The sequence below is a fragment of the Condylostylus longicornis genome, unplaced genomic scaffold (genome assembly GCF_029603195.1).
Source record: "Condylostylus longicornis isolate FDR11 unplaced genomic scaffold, ASM2960319v2 ptg000004l, whole genome shotgun sequence".
NCBI classification, from domain to species: Eukaryota; Metazoa; Arthropoda; class Insecta; order Diptera; family Dolichopodidae; genus Condylostylus; species Condylostylus longicornis.
The window spans coordinates 20,627,704-20,634,413 of NW_026577973.1; positions in this window are offsets into that span (position 1 = coordinate 20,627,704).

Sequence of the window (6,710 nt, forward strand, 5' to 3'; positions counted from 1 at the left end):
AAAAGCGTGAACTAAATATCTTTCTACTTTTCAGCTTTTTAAATTCTACTTTTTCTACTTTTCATGGTTTTTTCGATGGGAAATTTTATTTTTCAGTTTTTAAAAAAAATTTACTGAAAAATACGAAATATATATGAAAATACTTAAGTAGGTATAACAACCAAATATTAAAATTATAATTTCTGACGTGACAGATTAAAATCTTGACACAGAAATGGTTTTGTTCTATATTAGTTCTAGGCTTAAATTAAAGCTTAAGCAGTTGGGTAAAATTCTAAAAAAAAAATTCCAAGGTTACGAAGAATTTCTTACAAAATTATCTAGTTAGAAAGAACTGGAAAAATAAAACAGGGGAAGAATTCGATTTTCCCTAAAGTTCGAATGCTTGGTATTCCGAAGGTAGATAAAATGCAGACAAATATTTTAAACCCTTTACTAGGCCTTTCAGAAACACTTTGTTCGAAGTTCCTATCTTTTTCAGAATGGAAGTTGTAATTCAAAAAACTTGGGTAAGTAAAAATTTCGTGAAAATTCGTTATAATCCCTGGAGCTCGGAAAACTATCAGAGTTTGTTGAGTTGATATAGTGTTGTATACCTTTCTGAATCACCCTGTATAATAAGGTAGAAGGCAACAAATTTCGCATATCGACTTTCCGGTGGAAACGCACTTCTTCATGGTAGGGAAGTGTAAATAAACTATTTTTAGCAACCTGTCGGTCTGTCAGTCTGCGTGTACACGCGTGTATCTCAAGTTCGGCTGAACCGATTTTAATGAAATTATATATAAGTTTATTTCGACTATGACACGGAAGGATCAACTTTTTATATATAGCAGACCTCGGGAACTGGACTTTTTAGCGGGCCTGTTCTATATTTTTGATCATTTTAAAGAAAACATTCAACAGATTTACTTGAAATTATATCATACGTCCGTCCGCAAAACCTTCTTACTTTTGGATGATTAAATTTGTTGCGTATATAAAGAGAAATAATCAACCGATTTCATTGAAATTTAATATTTAAATTCGAGACGCTAAAACAATGAATCTATAAATTTTTTGGAAAGATCAGGGCTCGGAAACTGATTTTGGGGCCGATTTTACATTTTTTACCATATCTACGGAACGAATTGATGGAATTTCTTGAAATTTAATATTTCAGCTCTGGTTGTTACCAGACGTTACTGACGAAGTTTTCGTATAATTCGGACGGCATAAAATGAAACTCTACTTAGAACAAAATTCATATTTCGGAATCCCGAAATTTAAATTTAAAACTTGAACGATCTTGAACGTTTTTTTTTCTTTATATGCGTAAAAATGTAATTTTGGTCCGTAGTAAAAATCAAGTTGGTGACATCTTTCTTAAAATACCACCTGAGAAACAAAAGTCACCTTCGGACTTACATATAAGATAAGTAATTTCGCGCTTAAATAAGACGAACCTTCAATATAAAATTTCAAGGTAATCTTTTGAATATTTTCTTCGATTTCTCATACCTGTCATTATCCCGAAATTTGATTAATCCGTAACATAGGCAAAGTAAACGCAAATACAAATTTTCATTAAAATTGCTTTTAAATTGAGGTATACGAGGTACACAGGCTGACAGAACGAATATTTAATATAAGAAAAAACTATGGTAGGCTGATCACGCTCTAGCTAAGTTAATGACCTGTAAAACTGAGACTTGACTCTAAAGCCAAGTAGAAGGTCCAAATGCTCCCAAGCGGAGTTAGTGAACAAAAATATTAAAGATATTACGTATAAATTGTTTATAATAATGTATGTAAACATTGTGTTTATAAATATAAATAATTTAAAATTCTGGGTCATAAAAATAATTATAATGTTTTAAAAAATATTGGGAAATGCTATCCTGACCTATGTTTGCATATTTTCAATGTATAAAATGTGTATTATGTACCAACATTACATACATATATACGAATATGCTATGCACTGAAGAAAATTACTATCGCTATCAAAGTATAACAAAATAAGAAAAAAATTAGTCAAATATACTCGTATTCAAGAATAAAAAAAACAATGAGATTGTATATGTAAATATAGTAAACCGCCTAAAAAAGCCGGTTTTATGTGTATACATAAAAATTCATTCATAAAATTTTTTTCAAAAAACGGCAACGGAAAATTTTACTTCCATTGTAGAAACTGGAAAACGAATGGAAAATTTAAAAAACCATACTCTGTTTTATTTATTATTCTTATTTACTAATTACTATATACATAAACATCTCTTTTGAAGAGAAGATGGATAAAAAAGTATCTCGCCAATATAAATTAAGTTTAGATGTATTAGTGAGTAGAATAAATTAATATTTAAGAAAATTCTCGTTTCAAATTAATGATCAAATCGAGAAGAAATGAGGATCTACATTCGATTCAAGAAGATTCATAAAAATTTGTCTTTTTCAAAATAGGTAAGTATTAAAATATTTTATCTCTTATGAGTAAGTTTTGGTTTCGAATAGAAATTTAAATCTGTCAGGATCTATTTCAGATAATATACACATTTTCATAAACATTTTTTCTATATAATTTATCTTCGAAAGAATTCATTTTCAGAAATATTATTCCCCTCCTCCCCCCAGCGTCATAAAATATCTAAACATATGTTTGTAATTTGTTGCCATAAGTACATACTCTGTACCTATTTAAAATTTTAAATAAGTGTTTTTTTACAATTATTAGTTTTTGATCATTGAACATTTTTAGCAAAGAATTCTTATGAATAAATCAACATTTTGAATTAGAATGTCGAATTTGTTATTTGTTAAGGCCTATTCACTTTACTTATTAACTCTTAAAAATTACCAAAAGTGCATTTACTGTACATTATAAAATATGCACATATGTTTGTGTCTAGTCTTTCTTTTTTATTTCATATTACGAATATATGTTTATACCTTAATGCAGAAGATTTGAATTTTTGTGTTTTGTAATAAGTTTAATTATTTTTTAAATTTTATTTTAAATCCTTTCGAATTTGCGAACTTCTCACACAGATTTATGATCGCAATCAAATAACAAAATATGAAAATGTAACATGTGTATTTCAAAAGACAATATACTTGATAATTATATAGTCGCGTATGTATATGAGCAACAAGCAAGCAATACATTTGTATTGCAGATATACTCGTACTTACATATACAAATAAATACCACCTACTATCATTCATCATAAGAGCATTTTATAAAAATATATTTTTCGTGTATGGAGAGTTGTTGATATCGAAGATCGTCAGATGGTAATATATTAAAACTGTGTTACCGTATATTATAAATATTTATAAAATAATATTTGTCTTACAGAATTACATACGTAAATGTAAATCATATTAAGAATGTTTTCATCATTATTCGCTGTCTTATAATGTGCGAACCCGTTTGTGGATCGGATGCAAGATCACTTTCATCATCTTAAGATAGTGATTTTTTTTTTCTATGACAAGGTCAGTCAGTCAAGCTGTGATGGCTTAACTAGTTCTTTGTAGAGTTCTCTGTAGCCAGACATACAAAATTTCAGATTATGTTGGAATTTTAAAAAAAATTTCCAATTTACCAATGAAAGTTGAAGGTCTTTTCGAAGTAATTTTTCATCCAGTGGAGTATTCTTATTCGTTTTCAGAAAAAGTTAATCACCAAAAAAATTAAATTTTCGAAATTCAAATAAATTTTTTTTTCTTGTACCGCAAAGCTCTAAAACCGCATAAAAAGAAAACGAAGTGTATATAAATAAATTTTTATTTATTGAACTAATTTATGTAGCATATAATATTTTTAAAAAGTTAAATATTAATTTCTTTATAGAACACTTATAATATTTCACAAATAAAGATTAATTTATTTTTTAAAAAAAATAAATTAAATTTAAAATGGGTTTACATATTATAAAATGTACAAGAGTGCAAATACTACATTCTCAAGAAATGATCAATACGAGTACTTCATGAAACAAAAAATATTCATAAACAAATTCAATTAATGTACTCACTTGAATGAAATTCCTTGAGTTTAAACTCACACATTTGCAGAATGTACTGTATATATATATGTATATGTGTGTATATGCAGATTCATATTATATACGAACTGATAATTTTGATATAGAAATTGAATAATATATGTATCTTATACACTTTTACTTGTAGTAGGATGCACGTACAAATACATGAATGTAATCCATGTTTATGCAATATGCGATTTGATCGGCGATTCACTATTGATTAGGTATAGCAATATTATACTTGTACCTAAAATCAAAATCACATGTGATCTTTACAGGTTTATTGTATATCGTAACAGTACAGTGCATATATAAATGTATGAGTGAAAAATGAAAAGAGCGAGAGAAAAAGAGAAGGAGAGATATTAGTGTGTAAAAAAAGAACACTTCTTTTCATTCTCTTCCATGCTCTAGTAGTCTAGTACAATTAAAATAATAAATCTTGTTATTCATATCTGAATTCAGATTGAATACGGACGGGAGAGATACGTTTGTTTTTTTTTTTGTTATTTTCTGTGCGATATTTTAAATTTAAAGTATTCATTTTAAAAATTTTTACAAAAAAACAGTACATATATCAAATGAAATGTGTATATAATGATATGCAAACTTTTATATTTAATCATTTTCAAAAAAAAAAAAAAACTAGAAGATTTCATTAAAAAAAAATAATTTTTATTTTCGAATATTATTTAAATAAAAATTGTTTATATTAAAAGACAAAAATATTGAAAAAGAAAATATTAAAATTAAATTATTTCAATTCTAAAACTAAAAGTGAAAAAATAATAAGAATGCAGATAAGAACTTTCGTTTTTACTTAATATACAAACATATGTACATACGTACTCAAGAGCACATACCCATATATACTCGTATATGTATACTTATAATTTTTGTTATAACATACGGACATACATATTTATTTATGTACATACATATGTGTTTTTTATGTTAAATATTAATTATAACAATGTTATCAGTTTAATAAACTTTCAAAAATTATCTTTTCAAATAAATTAATATACTCGTAATAATAGCAAGATACTTTAAAATAAAAATGAAATGAAATTCTATTAAAAGAATCGAAAAAGTATTTTTTTAATTTTTATACCTAAGTGAATAATTATTTATATTTATATAAAATATTTTATTATATAATTAATTTTAAGCATGATTGATATACACACATACATACATACCTAGTATATGCATAAGTATATAAATAAAATTTTGAAAATTTATGTGCCCATTTAACAAGTACCTACTTTGTTATAAACCGCAAGGATTTTCTCGTAAAATATACATACTTATACATATGTATAGTTATGTAGATCTAATACCAATATTAAAAATATTTAAGAATTCAAATTATAACTATATATGTATGTATATGGATGTATGCAATATTTAAGAAATTTAAATTACTAAGTATTTAAATTTAATTATAATAATTAATTATAAAATTAAGAAATTTGATAGTGAGAAATTTAGAAATAATAATTATAAATTTATTCTGTTTTTACGTAGATATATGCACATATTTAAATATATGTATGATATAGTAATAATAATAACTTTAATTGATTTAATTGATTATTTAATTTCTTTTAATTAAATTTTTAATTAAATAAATTTAATTGATTATTTAGAGCAACTTAGAATTTTGTATATACCTAGTTAAATACCAATTTCCTTTTTCAAAATTGAAATTTTTAAAATTTAACTTTAACACTTCAATTTTTAACTGATATACGTACATATGTATATGTAATTATACTTCATACAGATATTACGAAATAATTCGAAAAAAAAAACTATAACATAACAGCTGAACTTGTTATTTTTAAAAGAAATGTTTATTTTTTTTAAAAATAGTTTTCGTATGCGTTCGGGTTTTGAATCGAAATCAATCCGTATGCCATTCTTTCTTCTTTGATAGTGTATTTAAGTATACATGTTTGTATATTTTTAATACATAATTAATTTTTTTTTTTTGAAATAACATGACTAATAGCATTATTAGTATTATACTCGTATGTTATCATATTTATTATTAATATTTTATTGTTATTTAACATTTTTAAATGAAAAAAATAGAAACTGAAAATTCAAAAAATAATTAACATGCAAAAAAATATTTAAAATTGAAAATTTATTTTGCTTACATATGTACATACATACATGTACATACTGTCAAATAGAAATAATTTGAAAGTGTTGCCAAAAAAGAAAAAAAAAATTTAAATAAAATAATCACAAAAAAAATATAAGTATACTAGGCATACTTAATTATTTAACATTTTTTAAGTTGTATATTATAGAAATACTTATATATATATGTATAAGTAGCATATGTTTTTTAATTAGTAAATTGAGAAAATAAATAATTTTTTACAAAATATACTTCTTTATACATTAATTTGAAAAGTGAGTTTTAAAAACCGTTATTTATCTTATAATTTAATAATTCAATATAAAATCATGTTAAGTAATTGTCAAAAAATTAAAAAAAAGTGATAAATATCCAAGTTTTAATTAAAAATTAACAATAATTCAAAGTTTTGTGTGAAAAAAAATATATGTATGTACAAAAATTAAAACAAAAATAAGTGATTTTTAGTGATTTTATTTTAAGATTTTGTTTTTTTTTTTTTTGGCTAAACCTGAATGAAG